The sequence below is a fragment of the Zonotrichia albicollis genome, chromosome 15, assembly GCF_047830755.1.
Source record: "Zonotrichia albicollis isolate bZonAlb1 chromosome 15, bZonAlb1.hap1, whole genome shotgun sequence".
In the NCBI taxonomy this organism is placed as follows: Eukaryota; Metazoa; Chordata; class Aves; order Passeriformes; family Passerellidae; genus Zonotrichia; species Zonotrichia albicollis.
In genome coordinates, this window is record NC_133833.1 from 7372501 (window position 1) to 7392907 (window position 20407).

The window sequence follows — 20407 nt, forward strand, 5'->3', positions numbered from 1 at the left end:
CAGCATCTCTAATCCTCACAAGTTGACTTCACATTCTTTGGTTTTGAGGGTCAAATTGTGACCCTTGCACAGGAGCCAGCTCCTTCCTCCTGCCCTTCAGACAGCACCCACTGTTCCCAGGCACAGCATGCCCACAACAGCAGCCTTGGAGAGGGCTGGCCACAGCTCCACCCTGCCTGGCAAGGATGTGCAGCTTCATTTCACCTGTTTACACCCCTCGTAGGAGGTTAACAGACCACAGAGGAGGTGGCAAATGACCCTGCTAGAACCCCATGTCTACCTCTGTGCTGGGCATCATCCCTGTGCTGTGTGCCTCCTTGTTCCCTCAGGGGGATGCACAGCAGGCAGAAGGATGGAGAGCAGAGGAGGAAGGTGCTAGAAGGGATGGGCTGCCTTGTGCCAGTCCGCATGGAGGGCTCAGGGACCCTCAGTTTATCTCAGAGACCAGCCCAGCCCTCCTGTGCCCCCAGAAATGCCAACAGCACATGAGGATTTTTACACCTTTGGCATTGCTGAGCTCAGCATTGATTTATTTCAGAGACAAGTTTCTCTCTGAGGCTTTTAGAGGCTGGAACTTGACACCTCCATGCTGCAGGAGGCAGCAGCCAGGGCCTGGATTTGTGCAATGCCCAGAGGCCAGAGAGTACAACAGGGCTGGGAGAGGAGCTGGAGCATCACCCACTGCTGTTCAGTCTGTGATACCTGCAGGGCTAAGGAACAGCTGCCACCTCTGTGGCACATCCTGCAGGGGTGTGCAGTGGGATAAATCTGGGAATAAATAATTCACAAAGGCACCTCCTGGGGAATGCCACAGTTTGTGGTGCAGGTTGTTGGATTCTGTGCCTGTTGGAGGCGCTTCCAGACCCCACTGCTCAGATGGTCTGGTTGTCACTTAAACTCATCTGTTCTCCTGCAAAAATGGCTCTTAAATAGCTCTTCTCTCTCACAGACATTATCTTTCCAGGTATTTATAGAAAGCAATCAATGTCCACTCTCACTTGTGTGGACTGAGGATGTCACTTCTCAAAATCTGTTTTTGAGGAACTCCCTAAGTGACGTGGGCAGTCAATAGTTCCTTTTTCTGCTGCTGATTTGGTGTTTCCCTTTTCCATGAAAAATCAATGTTTTCTCTTTAACTGGGGGAATTATTTTATCAACAGTTCTTTATCAATGCCCCTTTCCCCCAGTTTCTTTGATTTTCCTGGTAAGAACTAACCAAAGCCTTTACTGAAATCTTGATGAGATTTACCACATTCCTGTTCTTTAGGAAATGAGATATCAAGGAAAGATGCTGATAGTGTAACTGGTGTTACCTCTGATAACTTGCAATAGAGGTTTATCCTGTTTTTCTACATCTGAATGTGAAATGAGACTTCAGGCACATTCAGGTGCTATAATGGTTATTCCATGTACTGAATGATAAAAGGTAGAAATTTGAAGCAGATAGATGTGGGCATCTTTCAGAAGATGGACAAAGCATAAGGAAATGAATTTTGAAGCAAAATGAAAATGCTTTTGTTATTAGATTTAAGAAAATCCTCCATTCTGTTGAGTTGAAAGCAAAAAGCAAAAAAATCTGTTTCTTCTTTTGGGTTTTCTTTTGATGTACGGCACATGTCAAGACATGAGTCTTGACAGGGTGCATGAAACTGTAGATCAGATAAAGGAGACCCTCCCCTAAAATCCATTATTTCTGCCTTTCTGATACTTTCTGGTCAGGTTTCCTTCCCCTCTCCAGTGAGCTGCCAAGCTGAGGGGTTTGGTGCCAGCTGGTGGAGAGCAGGGAGGACTGCTGCAATGGAAAACATGAGCTCTCACTTCTGAACTGCAAAATAAGCAGCAGGAGCCTCTGCCCATGTCTGAGGAGCCTCTGGGGGTGGAAGGGATGTAATCTGCCCATCACTGCTCACAGCTGCCAAAGAAATGGGAGAGGTTCAGATTCAGAACCCCAGGAACTGTGTTGGGGTCAGTGTGGGACTCAGAGAGCTCAGCCCGTTTTCCAGCCTGCTGTCAGTGCCACGGGGATGTTTTCTGTGTCTCTTGCACTCTGCTCTCTGTGCTGGCCACTGTGAACATCCTCTGCAGCAAATCACTGCTGTGGAGCCTGACAGCCCCACACAGCCCACACAGCCCAAACAGCCCCTTCTCTGCAGCTATGAACCAAGGCTGGCTCCTGTGCCCTCTTGTGAACATTTTAAGTGTCATAAGAAACCAAACAGTACCCTTTTACAGTGCTGTACTTTATTGCCTTAAAACCCCACAGCTGTAGGTGTAAAAGTCTCCCCTCTACCCTCAATACCCCAAACTGACTTAATGGTTCAAATATTCCTCAGCTATCAGCTCCCTTGATCCTGGCACAGAATTTATGCCAAACTCCAGCCAGGCAAGTGATCACCGAGGGAGGCTTGAACTGAGAAAACAAATAAACCCTGGTGCATTCTGAGGCAGTGCAGATTTTCACTGTGTATGAGCCTTGACAACATACATTATGTCTGCATTCAGCAACAAATCTGTTATCTCCTGGCCTCAGAAATATGCCACAGATGCAAGTTACAGAAAAACAGCTGCTACAGAAAGGGGATGTGTAAGTAGTTACCATCAAAAAAATCCACAAACCTAAACAAATGTGAACTACTATAATGTCTCGCTGCTTACCACAACAGAGAAAGCAAGTCTGGTTTAGAGGGGAAATGATGCAAAACACTGCTCTCCAAATCAGAAACATCCCAGCAAGACCTCCCATAGCAACAAAGGATTAAAAATAACTGAGGAAAACCAGGACAGGGCAGCCAGCATTACCTGGGCTGCATATTCAATTCAGAATTCCTCACTGTCAACCTGAAAAGCTTCACTGTTGTGCTGAAAATATTTATTAATTAAATGGCCTTCACCCAGGCCCTGTCAGGGGTGGCACTGCAGCTGTGGGGCTGCAGCATCACTGCTGTGCTCAGCATGGGCTGGTCACATCACACACTGAGGTCTCCCAGGCTGAGTCTGCAGTGCACAACCCCACTTACTAAAAAATCCCAATTCCAATCAACCATGTAGCTATGGTTTAGGAGAAGGAGCTAGATCTGAAACAGAAAAGCTGTGGATTTTGATTTGGCCCCCAGGAACATTGCCTGTGGCAGGGTCAGGCAGGGGTTATTGGGTTATGGGAGCTGCCATGTGAATATGGGGCTGGAAATGAAGTGAGCCCTCCAGCACACAGAAATTGGCCATTTCTGAATTACAGGCTCACTCTTTGAGCAGCTTCAGTGGACGTGGTCAACTCTTGATCATGAATTGTTGATGGGAAACAACTGCAGGGAACGAGCTTTTTTACTCTAGCTGGTAAATGATAGATCTTCAAAGAGGGATGAGAACTGAACTGTACAGAAATTCATTAAAAATCAACATACAACAGATGGCATATTCTGAGTCTTGGGTCTTAAAATGTAGCCAGCTACTTGTACTCTTGGCTTCTATATTTTCTTTAATTACTTAAACCTTGTCTCTCAATAGTCATTTCTGTTACCAGCTACTACAGGGACTTCCCAGCTCCATTCCTGGTGTGGCAGTAGGGTCTCAGACTATATTTGGATATTGGAATTTCAGGGTGGAAACTATTCACTAATTGTTATTTTAGCCTGTGCAGTAGCATATCAGGCTCCAACATCTTGGTTTCTTCCACTTCAGAAATCAGAGAGTGTCTGCCTCCCAGCCATGTAATGGTTTTGTGCCAAGGAGCTTTCTGCCCAAGACTTTGTGGGTACATGAAGTTTAAAAAATGTAAAGAATAAAATTCCATTTAGCATTTTCTTCTGCCTGTCTACCACACTGTGACTCTGTAATTGGTGAGCTCTTTGCCATATGAAAAGATGAGCTTATGAAAATTCAGAGGAAAAGCTCCCCAATTCCCTAAAGAACCAAAAATGGGAACAACAGATTCTGAAAGCTCATCCTCAGCAGCCAAACTCTGATTCAACACAGATGTAGCTGAATATTGTAGAGGCAGAAGATTATAATTTTATATATTGTTTCTCTTGCTTTATCATTCTCTACATTTTTATGGGCTGGCCACATCATGCTTCATGTACAAACATAAATTTACATCATGTATGTGAATAAACACTGTTGAGAAAAGTCTTTTTCTGATACCAGTAATGGGAATTTTTCATCCTGGGCTTAGCTGTACAGCACACAAACCTGCACATTTCTGATTCCTGGGTATTATACTATTTCCTGATAATAAAAGTGTGCAACGCCAATTTATTGCTCTCCATTTAACATAGGAAATCAATGTTTATTTTGTATGTCTGAAAAGTACAAACTCAATTTAAGGAATGACCGATGAAATACTGACTCAGGACCTTGTACACACATTTAATCACACATGGGGGAGAATCCCCCCTGGAAGACTGATTGTGCTGCCCATTGAGAATGGTGTCAAAATCCATTACCTTCAACAGGAACAAGACCTGGCCAAATCTCCAGTGCCTCTCTAGGATTATAGTTGGCACAAAAATTCCAGCATCTGCTGTGGGATCCTGGCTTGTGCTGTGCACACAGAAATGCTCTGACCAGAAGAGCCCACACCTACAAGGGCCCCCTGCTGCAAAGGGCAGCTGGCTGGATCTGGGTACCCAGCAGAGCATAGCTTGGATCCCACAAAGAATTCACCCATCCCTGTGGTGTTCATTTTACTGTCCTTGAGCAATGCACCAGCGTGGGCAAAGGTCACAGCTGGAAATGGCCAGCCCTGCCTTGAAACACTGAAGGGGGATGGCAACTGGCTTGTGCATTTCCCATGCATAAATATGGCGAGTTACAAAACTCCCTGGTGTCAGTTATTTAAAATATTACTGACAAATTTTAACCAGGCCTTGCTCTAGCAGCTCTATGCCTGGTTTTTAACACATGGAAAACAGAAGTTTTTTTGCTGGGACAGTCTGCATCTTCAGCATTATCATTGGTACAGCTGAAGTCACTGACGAAATGTTTCAGTTGTGTCATTTTCAGTGTGACTTAGGCACAGCCACTTTCAGCTGAAAAAGACATTAGGAAATGGAAAAAAGCCACACTGGGCGTTGTGAGCATGAGAGTGACCTGTTCACTTCCCTACTATGGAAGGATGACTTGCGTAATTTGATGGTCAAACCTATTGAAACTACACCACATATTCTGTTTTTCAATTTCATGGACAGTGATGTAACTCCAAAACAAGCAATGATTAATGAAATATCATTTGTCCCACCCAAAGTGAGAAATGTCACACTGCTCCAAGCTTTGCTATTACACTGGAAATGTCTAATAAAATGTCTCTAGAAGAGTTTCAGCAGTGCTGTTTCTGTCCCAGGCCTGGCAGCTGGTTTTCTCTGCCACAGAAAATTCCATGTGATATGGTAGGGATGCTCTAGGTACATCTGGAGAATGGCTCAAGTATTGGGTAAATGGTTCCTTGCTCAATATCCTCAGTGATTAAATCTGCTAGCCTTTGTGTTTTCTTTGCAAACCAGCAAAATTGGGATATCTCATGCATGACCACAGCTGAAAAGGAAGTATCAAAAGAGAAAATACATTAATTTGGAAATGTCTCGTTTTGTGGAGAGGTGACTGTGCCGTCTCTCATGCATCAAAGGCTTGTGATGCCTGATGCTGTGGGAGGGGTGCATGAACCCCACACCAGGAATTCACATGGAAACCTCAGAATTTCAGATGGACTTGTTCACTGCTCAGCTTCATCATCTCTCATCCTCATTAAAGTAAAAATATCACATAAACCAGGAAATCACTCAGTAAAACTTCCTCCACACTAACCCACACTGATGGAGTGAGAGATGAAAAAGAAAAAGAGAAGGCAAAAGAAATTTTGGTTTGCCTCTGCACACCAAATGCAGAGGCAGAGTTGCTGTGTGAAATGTGTGTCTGCCTCCAGAGTCAGGCAAATCAACAGCAGATGTTTGAGATAACCTCTTGTGGCTGGAACTTGACATGTCAAAGAGCAGTTCTGCCCTACAGCCCTTCCCTTCTTCCCCCCTCAGGAGGGTAACAGGAGATCTTTCTGTCATCCAGTGGAATTTCTCTTCTACCAAGATGCTAACTCTGGTAATTCAATACATATCAGCCTCTGAAACTGATATATATGAGGGGCTGCAGAGGCAGGAATCCCTCCAAGCTCTGGTGCTATTTTGGGGATTTATTAGGATACTTCCATGGGACAAGAAACTGCGGAAATGTTCACAGCAACCCACACTCCCTGGGGTCTGCAGCAAGTGGGCTCCTGTTGTGCAGGAACTGGGAGCTGGGGTGAGTGGGGTTCACATGCACGAGATTGATCTCCCTGCTGGTGTCCCAGCTCTTCTTGCAGGTAACATAACTACAAAAGTGGTTTTTTTTGAGCAGGCAGTTGGGCTCTAATCCTTCACAGCAGAGCAAATGTGATGTGAATGAAGCTGGCAAAAAAGCTTTGCAAAAGCTCAGTCACTCAGCAAGTTACTGGGATGAATACTTTTGTCACCAAAAAGTGGCAATTAATTCTTCACCCAGGGGATCTCAGTCCTCTCCTCCTCCAGGCAAAAAAAGTTTATGTTCTGGTATTCCTGCAGAGCTCATTGTAGGGACATGGCAGAAGCAAGAGAGAGATTTTGGATTTTATTAGTCCACATATAATGAAGGCACGGAAAAATAAAGCCCAAATAAAGGTGAAACTGAAGAGGAATTTCATCAACACCTTCATCTTTCTAGAAACAATCAGTTTCATTTATCAATTTCACTCAGCTACAAGGGGCTGGTGGGCTGGCAAGCAGGAATGTTCCCTTGGTAAAATCACCACTGGAAAAACCAAATCAAATCAATTCACCTGAACTTGAGCAATAACCTGGGCACACCGAAGATCCAAACTGAGTCTTGAGGTCTGTTCTAAACCAATCCTTACTTTATCACATTGCTGCACTGTAGACACAGGATAAGGCTTCCAACACCTTCCATCATCACATCTTTAACACCACTGCACACATATGAGTCTAAAAGACCTTTATTGCCCTCCCCCAGTAATTTTAATATTTTTTTTTCCTTCAGAGGTTGAGTTTCCTAGTTATTCTCCTCCCTGCATAATGAAAAATACTGTAGTAAGGAAGAAAATGCTTCTGCTTATAATGAAAACCACATTATGGCCGAGCCCTGGGGACTGGCTGGGGGAGGTGGAGGCAAGGGGGCTCCCTGGCTCTGCTCAAAGTATGATCCAATAAGTCATTTCCAGGGTAAACACATAAATCTGCCTATGTTGAACAGAATCCAAACAATCAGAAGTATTCCCATTGCCTTATTCAAAACATCTCTGCTGCTACTGAGGAAATAAAAGGAGTGGATAAAAACAAACACCCTTTGGTGGAAGCTGAAAAGGAAAACATCCAGTGTAAATGTTCAGATGGCCACTGAGTAACTTTGCTCAGAGGTAAAGTTCTGGCTGCTCCTGCTGTTCCCTGCCTCTCTGGTGGTGTCATGCATGCCCAGGTGTTGTTCAGAGGATGAGATGTTAGGATGGATGCCCCAGAGAAAAGAAAAAATGGGATGGGAAAGAAAAAAAAAAATCAACAGTTTTTCCCCTGCAGCAAATATGGCTTAGCTAATGTGCAAGCCTGGATTTGTACAGAAAGCAGAACCTCCAACAGCAGCCTGTTTTCATCAGGCTGCCCTGCTGGGGAACTGTAAGACTGGCTGAGCTGAATGTAAAGATCAAGGAAAAATTTTTTTTTATGAGGGTCAAAACTGCTGTGTCAAATTAAAAACCCAAATCTGATAGACTTTGCAGTGCAAATGAAAGCTACTGAGCTGTCCTAATCCAAGCTCTCCCACCCCCAACATCCAACTCTGCGTGTAATGTGACTGAAGGAGTCACGATCTGCTACAATTAGTGTCAGGTATGGCTCACCCTGCTCTAAACCAGTGTCTCTGAGGAGCTTTTCAAACCCAGTGCCATTGTCTGCTATCTTGTTTAAAGCATTGTCCTCGTTGTTATCTTAAACACCTTTCTCTGCAAAGGAGTGATGTTCTCAGAGAGCTGGAGTCACAATGAAGCACCAGGTGTTACAGAGGCGTTTCCATCAGAGAGACTCCAAGTGAGCATCTAAAAATGGTGAAACTTGAAATCACCTCTCTAGCTGTCTTCTAGGATTCATTTCTGCTGCAGAATCCTAAACTACCCAGTTTCCTCCTGAGGTGATACAAACAATTCTAAGTTTTCTACTTTAGATCTTCATTAGGAGCACTGGGAACAAAACACAATGTTCAGCTTTAGCTCTTTGCCAAATTGTGCTATTCAGTTATTTTCCTTGGAGGCCCTGTCTTTAACCTCTGCTGTTATTTTAGCCCAGCTACACTTTGAGTTTGTTTGTTTAGACAGGTCTATAACCCAGTAAAAGGTGAGCCAGGTTCTCTGAATTATGGCTGTAGATAGCACAAAGACAACCAAGTCATGGCCAGTACAAGTCAGGAAGACGCCACCAATCAGTTCATCCTTTCTGTGTAACCAGCTGGATTCTGCCCTGAGGATCTACAGACATTTCAGCAACACAACTACAGGTAATTTTTCAGCAAATACACACAAGAGACTGAATATCTCTGTGAGTCTTTTACAACTCTTTGGTAGCTACATGCTTGTATCTTGTCTTTCTACTCATTCTACAATTCTACTCATCAGCCCAAATCTGTCAATTTTAATTTGAATTGGTTAGCTAGAAGATGATTTGTACTTTCTCTAGGTTGTATTTTCCCTGCCTCTTGCTCAGCTGACGCCACTCTTGAGATTCTCTTTCTTGCAGGAAATTCTGAAATGTGGCTCCCAGGAGTGCGGGTCTGACGCCGCAGCGCGGACGCGTCATTGCTGCCCTGGGCCAGCTCCTTCCTGCATCAGCTCAGGGGATGTGGCACATCAGCTCAGGCCATGTGTCACTGACACACATGATCCCCCCACTCGACTGTTTCTACACCCAGGGCAGACAGCAGAGTGAGTAGTAAGGAAGGAATTAAAATTTTTATGTCACTCCCTTCACTGGAGAGAGAGTTCGGAGACGTTATTGGCATGGTCATGTGGAGTGGTTTCCAGACTAGATTTCACCAAAAGACTTCAAAGCAGTTTAAGGAAATAACTTTAATGTTTAGATGGTTTTGTAAGAAACAGATTAATTCAGCCTTGCATTGGAGCTGAAGAAACTCCTAGCAAGAGTAGAATAAAGCCCATTTTGTGCAGATGGATCCTCATCATCTGAACTCATGTGGCTCCTGCAGAGGGTGTCAGGGAAATGGTCACTGGTGAGGACCAAAAGAAAGAATCTGTTCTCCTACATCAAGAAGGAAAGAGACAGAGCACCCACAAAAGGAAGAGCTGGAGAGCAACTGGGCTCTTGAGGAGGGCATGGGGTGGGTTTGGCTGGTAGGGGATGGAAATGTCAAGTACACACATCTGGGAGGGGGCCCACAGCTATTCTGGCAGAGGGAACTCTTCCTTGTCTCAGATACACAGGTCAGAGAGATATATTGGGCACCTGCTTTATCATCTCACCATCTCCCATCTCCAGGTCATTCATGGGTAGATTTGATGTTTCAGTGGGGTTTCTTTCCCAAAGGACATCCTGTCCTCCTTAACTGTGCTCTTCCCATGTGTCACTTGAAATGTGGCTACCAAGGGCTGAAAGTGCTGCTGAGGTGCTTTTAGATGCTCAGGACTTAAATTCTCAGGTTGCCTAAACACAAGGCATTCTAAAACCAAGGAAACTGGTACTCAAGTATTTTTAATGATCTGGGCTTTAGTGAGACTTTGCTACATTTATTTAAAAAATCAACGATGGAGCATGAGATTTAAATAGGATCTGCTGAAGCCCATTTAACCCTTGAGCCATCTTCCCCTGGTCTAACTGGTGTTTAGAGCTAAAGGAAAATACCACAAGCTTATTTCTAGGGTTCACCTTGGAGAGACCCCTGAGCAGAAAGCAGACTCAATGGGTATTTCATGTCCCTCAAGGGGTACATGGTGCTTTCACAGCTCCTTGTGACGGTCAGGAAATCAGCTGCAGAGCCTGTTCTGAACAGTTTGCAGACTGGCAACTCCAGCATCTGGGCTAGGGGGATTGTGCTCCAAAGGAAAGTGGTGAGGAGTGGGGGGTCTCTTGTAAAATTGGGCTCCTGCTCTGCATCCATTGATAGTTCTTGTCTCAGTGAAAAGTGCTGATGTATTTCTATGAGCTGACTGCTGAAACTCTGCATGCAGCTCCTAGCAGTGGGATGCTGGGGGATAGAATGCATGTGCTAAGCCATTTTCTTGGAAGCTTTTTAGACATCTACATTCAGTCTGGAGAAGGAAATTATTTTCCCTGAAGATGCCTCCCTTTTGATGCCTTCTCTCCCAACAGCGCTCTTCTGATGGCTCACTTTGTGGAAGGAAGCAGAAAGGCTGCTTGCAAACAGTGAGGACACTGCTTTACCACAAAAAACCTGGCAAAATGTTGGTTGGTTTAGTTTCATTTTGAGCAGGATTAAAACCCAGATTCTTTAGTTTCCTGAACGAAAACATGGAAAGCAGAGGAACCACAGCTACTGGAAATAAATATTTTCATAAAATCAGAGTCTGAACTTCACCTTATAGTGTTACTATTCTAACAATTATGTCCAAATAAAGCACAATCTACTGGCAAACAATCCACCAATCTAAAAGAGAGAATGTAACTAATATTGGTTGATAATTTATTTTGTATCTGACTGTTCTATCAGAACCATTAAATCCTGGTTAGTTTAGAAAGGTTAATTTGCTTTTGAAAGAAATCTCCATCTGTGTAATATGTTTTGTTAAATCTAAGCCAAATTGAATAGAAAAAAATTTTATTTTTGCACACCAGAAAAGGACACATTTCCTGCTAATTTTGCAGCCATGCCTTTTAATTTTCCACCCAGTAAACAGTGCTCAGATCCATTAAAAGATGGACTGGGTCAGCCATTACTGAAACCTCCTCTAAGCTGCCAGTAAATGCTGTTTGAGAGGTGGTCCTTTAATAAAAAGGGAACAAGAACTGGATGTAGCTTACCAGGGGATACTTCTTAGTTCTTCCTGTTGCCAAGAGGCCAAAGCTTTTACTGCATTTTGGCACTGTTTCAGCAGCAATGCACATAACAGCTCAGTAGGAGCAGGTAAAGAAGAAATGGGTACTGGAATTGCTCCTTTACTTTTGTTGGCTGCACAGAAAGCATTCAGCCTCCTCTTGGAAATGTTTTCTCAAGTGTAGAATAACACACCAGCAAGAATTGCAAGGTAAGAGAAGTCTTCAAAAGCAAAATTTGTAAAGGGCAAGTCCTACCTGACTAGATGATCTGACAGAATTCTTATATGGAAAAATGAAATATTTCATTACCTTTGGTTTTCAAATGTGACCTGTGAGGTGAGAGAAGGACTCCGGTGACTGGGACAGAGACACTACAGATGCTCCATCCTCAGCATCACACACTGCCCCTGGCTTTCTTTGGGACCTTGAATAAGTGCTTTATCCCACGAAGGAATAAGAATATCTATTTATCTCCTCAGAAGATGTTTTGCCCTTTTAAAACCAAATGCAAACGTTGACTTGTAGGTGCTGTGAATAATCTGTTTCACATGCAGCTCTGCTCATTAGAAGCCATAGGCACAGATCTGAGATTGCAGCTGTAAGAGACAGCCCTTGCCCCAACCCCCAAGTGCATTTACCTCCCCCAGAACTATCCCTTCTTGGGAACTTCTAGCAATACAGACTTGCTTTCTTAGGAATTCTCCGAGCAGCTGGTTGCGTATCTGAGGAAGAGTGACAGATATGAGCATAAGCAGACACACAGGTACTGCATGCAAATTATCAGGGGGAAAAGATTCCCTGAGGCCAACAGTCAGGCTTGGCTGTAGCCTGGCCCAGAGCTGATAAGAAGCAGTTAAACCCAAGAATGCTCCAGTCTGAATAAGAAAGGAAGAAATAGGTTTTATCTATTTATCCTGACTTATTTTAACTCGAGGGATGATCCAGAGGGTACCCCTGGGGCCAGGCTCAGGACCTGCAGAGCCAGACCCAGGCACAGCAGGCACAGGCCCTGTGCCACAAGACCTGATGGGTGCAACACTCACAAATGCACTTCATGCTTCCAAAAGCTCAGACCCCATCCTAACTCCTCAAACCATCTCTGTGGAAAACAGAACAAAGGTTCCCAAAGCAGCTGTGTATTTGGGATCTCTCAGTGAAAGGCTGGCAGCCTCCACCTGTGAATTAACTCAGCTGCTGTAGGTCAGGTCAGTCACTCTATTGAGTGACTGAACTCATATTCATGGGTCACCCTTAGCTATCTTTTACTTATTTATGCAGTCATCACCAATTTTACCTGACTGATTATGCCTGTGAAGGACGAATATTTCTTTTGTTTCTTGGTTTTGTGGTTTTTGTTTTTTTTTTTTTTTTGTATATTTAAAATCCATCCACTTAAAGGATAAGAAAAAAGCTTAAGTTGGTTAAGTATTAGCAGACACCACATTCAGGGCAGTGAATAAGCTGTGGTTTACACCATTAATAGAGTAGATTTAGTATTTTGCTAGTCAGAAAAATAACCAAAATAATATTTATTTCTGTTCTTGGAAATGTATAGGAGCTGTATCCCTAAGAGGAAAGATGTGCTTTCAGAGTTGTGCTTTTTCCCAGCCTATCTGGAAAAAATATCTTCATGTAGGCTGTGACAATTGAAGCACAAGCTATTTATGCATTGATGGGTATTTCTGACTTGAAATATTTGACAGGCTCTATGTTAAATATCTGGTTTCAGTTTCTAAATGTCTATCTCAAAGGCTCTCTTTCCCCTGTGCCTTATTAAAAAACCTCTGTAAGAAGGGAAGTGAGGAAACTTGAAAGTTAAAAACATTCTAGCAGCATGAAGGAAGCCTTCCAGTGTATTGATCCTCCTTGACCTCTAATTAATGTATTGATTTTGCTGTATTAATTCTATTGATTAATTAGTTTGTGTTTCTTTTAAAATGATTCATGCTTCTAGGACTTTTTAAGGAGGAAGTTGGCATTAAGACTGGAGCTCTCAAAGATATCAGGATCAGACTTGGCTAAAATTTTATTTACTTCACAATATTTGCCTCTGCAGCTGATGAGGATGTGTTTAATGGGCCGTTTAATGTGTTTAAACTGACAAGCAGTTGCTTTAACTGTGTCTCTCTGGAGAGAATTTTGCTAGAGACCATTTCCCAAAGGCAAAAAATTAACCCCTGACTTATCAGGAGGAGCAGCAGTGCCTGCTGTGGTTTGTGGTGGGAAGTTCTCCTGCGGGAAGGGGCTGGCTCAGGTTGGTGCCTTTGCTGTCAGTGCCAGTGACAATGCCCAGTGTGTGAGCAGGAACCCTGTGCTCCTGGGGCTGGAGCTTCTGGTGGGGCAGGAGGGCTCAGAAGGGGGGACTGAACCTCTCAGAGTCTCTGAAGGTCCCACAGTGCCTTCCCAAAGAGGACAGGGCTCAGTGCTAAAGCTGAATCAGGTTTTTCCAACCAAATGCTGCAATGGGGCTGAGGCTGATGGCTGCTGCTTTGGCAGGGATGCTCCAGGTGCCAGCAGCACCTTCAGGGAGCTCTCCCAGCTGTTGTCCTTACTCTGCACACAGCCAGCAGCAGGCTTGGGTGTCCCTGATGGCAGCAGGGACAAAACAATTAGCCTTGTTTGCAGTGTTAATGCAATTATTTGGTTTGAGAGACACCATCAGCTCAATGGACCTTCTAGCTCACACAGTTTCTGTCTCCTTGGAGCTGCTGGGCTGCCTGGACAGCAGCAGAAACTGAGCTATTGAACACCAGCAATGTGCAGCATCCCAACTCCTGCCTCCCAGGCTGGAGGGTGAAAGCCCTGGCTGTGTGCTTTGCCATCCAGTGGCTCTTTACTGTAAGAATTTTCTAAAACAATGAAAATGGTTCACCTATGTAACCTGTCTGTTTAATGTGATCAGGGTAATGCTGCTGATTTTTGCAAAGTTAAGGGTAAAGCCTTGCATTGGACCTAGTGGGTTTCTCTGTTGTTCTTCAATAACCCTGCAGATCTGGGGGTGTAGAAACACAAGTAACTGCAATATTTTCTTACCCTTCATACAGCTGTGCTTAGTTGTTGACAACATGACTTGGGAGAAAGCAGATGGTTTTGCAGTCCAGAAGTCTGGAATTCATTAGTGGAAATTTTCAGACGTGGGTTATTTTTCTGGGTTTTTTTAAATTATTTTTTGGCTGAGCTACAAAAAGTCAAAACAAACAGAGCTGAAAATTCATCATGAGGGGTGCTAAAGAGTTTCTTTGCTCTCTTTCACCAAAGAAGTGACTGCACAGGAAAATCACTTGAAAATTACTTTTCCCTGGTTTGCTTTATTTGTGACAGCAAACCCTTTCCGGAGAAGAGGAAGCTCCTCTTCCAGTCCCAGTGCAGAGGAGCTGCTCTGGAATTCAGGATTATTTGTAGAACACCAACTAATGCCTGCATTTTGTACTAACCTCAGAAAGGAAAAGGGGAGGAGACAGAGAAGTGATGTTAATTTATTCACTGAAGAACTCAAACTGTGGAGATTTTCCCCTCCAAGGAACTTTTTCTCCTGCTCAGGAGCAGAAACTGCACAGCAAATGTTAACCTGTGACATCCTGACTTGAGTCAGGAGGGGATTGGTTGGAGTTTGTTTTCCAGGCACTCAGTGAGAGCAGACCGCAGCATTTCAATGCTGCAACTGCCTGGAAGAAGATGGAGGTGGAATTTGTTTGGCAGGAGAGAGAAATTCTTTGCCTGAGCAAAAGCACAGGAGTGCTGAGCCCTCCCGAGGCAGCACCAGCCTGGCTGCTGCTCTGGCACTGCTCTTGGCCAGGTTCTGCCTTGAGCTCTCCCTTCTCAGTCTCAAACCTGTTTCTTCCACTTTGTAGGTTTTTTCCTCCCTTCCCACCACCTAGGTTTGTTGCTCTAGACTCCCCCTCTTCAGAGGGACTATGGCATTGTCTCAGCTCCTGGCAGCTTCTTTCTGGAGCATTTTCCAAGAGATCCTGTGCTCCAAGGCTGCTCCAGCATCCACCCTTCCCTGCTATTCTACTTCCCATTATCCTTCAGACAGCAAATATTTCCTATCTTGTTACACTCCTCTGATGCTGAGCCCTGGGAGAGCCTGGGCTCCGGTCCAGGGCCAGCAGCTTTCTGACAAGCACAAGCAACAGGGTAACAAATAATGGGGCTTTGGAGAGTCTTTCCATAAGGAAAGGGAGGTGGAGAGAGCAAACAGGCAGGGGAACCTCTCCTGCTCCAATCTTTCAGCACACTCTGCTGCAAAGGATGTTTCAACAGCAGCTTCTGGAAGCTGTGCTGCTGGTGAATCACGAGGTGGTTTGCACACACCTTGGTCTGGGAAAGCCTTTAAGCCTTAGGTAAACACAGGTTAACAAAAGTGCGTTGCCTGGGACTTCAGAAGTGTTAGGTAAACTTCTCTGGATCTGGGGGAATTGCTTGTTCAAAAAAAAAAAAAAAGTTTAAAAATCCTGTTTCTGCTTCTCATTTTTGAGCCTCTTGGATTTCCAAGCTGGTTTAGGTGTTTCCCTCCCATGCAGACAGGGAAGCAGATTTGGTGTGTCACAGCAGCCTCGAAGCACAAGTGATGTCACAAGAAAGTTTTGCCCCAGTCCAGACAGGATGATGACTCTCTCTGGTTGGACTAAGGACCAGCTAAGCCCCTGGCAGCTCTCCTCTCACATCTAATACATAGAGAAGGTGCTGCAGCTGGTTATTTAACATCTGGGCTCCTCGCACTCAGCCAGCAAACAATATGACTAAGACACAACGAAATTGAAATTTTTTTTCTGTAAACTGTAATGTGCAATTAGACAGATGATAATCTCCCATTTCTTGGAAAAGGAAAAGGTTCCTATTTGGGATTTTCCTAGCATGACACAGTTCAGGAAGCAAATGACCTTCCACAGAATTCCCTGCAAACCTAAAGTGGCAAATTTCCGGTCCTTGGTGCCAAGGATGTTGGTTCTTGTGAAGTGACATGCTTCCTGCTGCTTTCCAACTTGGAAATTCTTCTTGTAACTCCAGTGGCAGATGCAGGACAGACTGTGAAGCTGTTTCTTCAGCCTTCTTTCACTGCTGCTTTTGGTAAATGAACTCAGAAGATATCTGATATGAAATAAAATGTTTCCCTATTTGAAATTTTTCATGAACTTATTTTTAGCACATCCAAGTTAAAACGGCCTTCATTTAAGGTGCTTAGAAGTAACTTCAATTTTTCATGATAGGTGGATTCATAAATGTGCAGGCTAATGTTAAATGTTGGCCATTTCATTCAACACCTATCTGTGTTTGAGTTAATTTAAAATGTACTCAAGCTGTATTGTAACAACATACCCAAGCTTTGAGCCTGGATTGACTGGACTGCATTCAGATCTCCCTTGGGCTGCAGCAAGGCTGTGCCTGTAGCTGTACCAGCACCAGTTTAAATATTGCTATGGTTAGAAAACTTTAGCAATACTTCCCTCCAAAGCCTGGGCAGAACTGCTGTGGGCTGCAAGGACAGAGGGGGTCTGTGACCATTCCAGGTCCTGCTGCAGGACCCCGAGGTTTCAGAGTTGATGTTCTGCAACTCGATCATCTGAGGGGGGTGGAGGAGAGCCCAGGGCCTGCAGCTGTACAAATAAGGGATTTAGCTTCTTGGGTTTCAAGTTTGCCAGCAAGTTTTGGTCAACTGAGTTGAAATCTGACTGTCTTTGCTGTCAAAATGTACAGCACAAAAAAATGTTTCAGACTTGAATTGAAACGAGACATTTTGGCGAAGGCAGAATATTTTTTAAGAGTAAAAATCCCTCCATTTTAAGATGTAACTCAAATACAGAAAACAGAAACATCTATTTCTCTTTGTTTTTCCAGCAAATTTCTTTTACTCCTCTAGCTCGAGTTACCATAAGTTAGTATTTTTCTCTTTAAATTGCAGAAACAATAGGAAACATTTAAGAAGTACAGGCTCAGTTTCAGCACACAACTCACAGAAGCACAGTTAAAAGTGGAGAATCAAAACCATCATCTTGTCTCCCACTTGCCCAGATAAAATGGTGAGCAAACTGTAGGTTTACTAAAAGCAGAAAACTCAGTTTTGAAGCAGAACATCGTCCTCAACTTACCCCATCTGGTATGTTCAGGCCAAAGTAGCCAGAGCCCAATGACAATACCACAGGAACTTCATTTGCCAAAGGCAACTTTGCAGTGCAAGAGCATAAACACCCCCACAGGGATGCCATCCTTTCATGCATCTCATGGGATACTCTAAACACAAAGTTCTAAACCCATTTAGTAACTGGAGCTGTTAGGACTAGATAGAGTGCATCTGAGGAAGAGAAACCCAAAGAGGATTTCTAATTTTACTGTAACACAAAAATCCTGCGCTTAATAGAAGAAAACTATATTTAAAACCTAAAAGGAAGGAAAAAAAACCAAAAAAGGAGAAAATACATGGAATTTTTACTGGCAGTAAAACAGTGCAGTTCATAGCTTGGTTATGAGAGCAGTTTCACTGTGTGGCTGGCAGAAGCTGGCAGGGACAGATTTGCTCTGCAGCCCGAGGGGCAGTGGCAGCAGAGGAGGTGCTGTGGGATGAGCACTCGAGGTGGCACCGTGGGGCAGCTGCCATTTCACTGCACGGCTTCTCCTCCATTCCAGGCTCACTTAGGGATAACATCCTGCCCACTTTCACAGGTTGTAGAGCACTGCTTCTGTTAATTATCAACTTCTACTCAGTGGTCTCTGTCACCCTGTTCTGCAGCAATGCTCTGTGTGTAGTAAACAAACAGATGCTCTGCATTTTTTTTAGGTGCGTCCTAATCTCTAGTACAGAGGAACTGCACAAAAACTGAAATGGTTTTGCATATGTCTGGCCATAGGAAAGTTATCTTGGGATCCCCTGTGTGCAATATCTATATTTCTACCAATGTTGATGTGCCCAAAGTTGATTTTGACAACAGGTAGATTATGGCAGATCTAATAACCCCAAACCCCTGGAAACAGAGATGTAGATGAGTCATTAATTGTCAGTGGAAGAAAATGACTGCTTCTATTTTAGCAGTTAATGCCATTTTTCATTGAATAAGCTGCCAAAAGAACAAGATCACAAGCTGTTAGAAAAACAACTTGAAGAAGCTGTAGCTGTGATTTGTGTCAAGCTCAGAAGGAGAAATATAGAATCTGTAGGCAAGAGCAGACATCATCAGAATGGCTGTGACTCTGGGACAGAAAGAAACCCACCTGTGAGAAGAGTTGTGTTCAATATTGTACCAGTTGCTAAACAACAGCATCACATACCTATCATAATAGTTTTTTATTTATTAAAGCTGGGGAGTGTCTGGTTACCTGTGTTTGGACTTAAGGTATTTTACTTTACCCTTCTCTAAAATAAATAGTAGCACTGAAGCTGCAGCGTTAATACACCAGTCCTAAAAAATATTACTGTTGTAGCTTAATCTGGCTCCCCTCATTTATTCATTTTAATCACAAATGAGAGAAAAGGGAGAAGAGGTGGTGTTTTAGTTCCCAGTGTGTGTTCCCAGTCCTTTGATGCCTATCTCAGTAGGAAGAAGTGATAGGGACAGATTAGGATTTGGGGATAGGGACAGATTAGGATTTGGGGATAGGGATAGATAAAACAAATAGATTTGAACGTGTGAGGTAAAGCCAGATGCATCTTGTTATAAGGGCTGCTTTTAGAAACTTGGATTTGTTTTCTTTGAGCCTGGAGCTGCTGATAACTGGAGCTGTTTGGAGGTGCCTCCCATTGCCAGCACCTTGCCTCCCTCCAGCTCGTTCCAGCTGCTGCTGCTGCTGCTTTTGCTGGCCACTGGTGACAGAAACAATGTTAGGGTGAGACAGGGGAGAAAATTGGACTGTTACTCAGCTTGGCTTTGGGGAGAGTGTAGATATGTGTGCTGCAAAACAACTGGGTTTTGTTCACAAAATCAGAAGCTTCTTGCCAGAGAACTCTTCAAAGGACAACCCAGAGGGCAGCCAGCAGCAAAACCATTTTCTAGCGTCAGAGGTGTTGTTCTCAAGGGCCAGCATAAATCCTTGAAGCATTAAAGCTGTGAAAACAAATTGAGAGAAGAGTGGAATGAAATTGTTCTTACAAAAATAGCAAGCCAGGTTCATATGCTTAGAAATAAAATTCCCCAGAGCAGAGCAGGAGTTGCACCTCACCCTGCTCTGCTCCCTGGTGCTGGGTGAGCCAGAGCAGCTGGGGGAGAGCAGAATTATTGCACACAGGGCTGGCTGCTGCCAGGGGGGGTCTGCAGGAACTGGGGAAGGAGAGTGAGGCTTTCCTTCAGCGGGGGACAAAGAGGTGATGCTGTGGCTTGTGTGGGGTGTGATGGAGCTCTTTGGGCCATAGGGAGGAGCTGCAGCAGCTTTTTGTTTCTCTGACCAGTTCCTTGCTCAAACACTTTGAGCCAAGCCATGTGTTGGTGTATCACTGGAAAGAATTCTCTTCTTGAAATGCTTTTTTCATCTTTGGATTTCAAGCTTCCTGACTTCTCACATGGGCATGCTTTCTGCAACTGTTGTAAGCAGCTGGCTTTACTTCCTCCAACTCCATCTAAGCTGAAAGAATCCTGAATTTATGAAAAATAATGAGTAGATGGACCTGGTCCCCACAAATGGGGCAGGGGAGGGCAGGTATGCAGATATCTGTTTTGGTCTGTCAGCATTTCTCACTTTTGACCTAAAGGACCACACAATATGCTGAGAAAACGAATCCAGCACTGAAAGCTGGCTTGCTTGAAAAATCTACAGACTTTTCCAAGCATTTATTTTTCTCTCTGACACCATCGATTTATTTGCAGCTTTTGTTAAGAGGAATTGACATCAAAACCTCAGGAAACCAATTTTGCTTTTTAAAACACAATGCTTTAGATGAATTATTACTAAATGGGCCTTCATGTTTTTTAAAGTTTTTAAGATCCAGTTAAATAGCTGGGTTGGTTTTACATTACACATGCTCCTCATGACATTCAGCTGAAAAGCCACCACAGAATTAAAACATGGTTACTTAATCCTCAGTCATAGGTAGGATGTTGATTCACATTTATCAAAGTGAATCATTGATTGTGTGTAACTCCTTCTGCCACACATAATTTTTATAATTTCAAAGTCAACTGTTCGACAGTGACAAATGACAATTAACTCAAATGAAAAGCTGTTAATTACTATTTCATACTTTTAAATTGAAAACACCAATGCCTTAGCCCTACACAGATCCTAGGTAAGCAGCCAGCTGACACCTCCACTCAGAGAACCATCAAAATTACAAACATTTTTTTCTTCTCTTTTGAACCTCTCAGCACAAGAAAGGTGTTGCTGTTTTCACTTCATTGCTGATTGCTTTC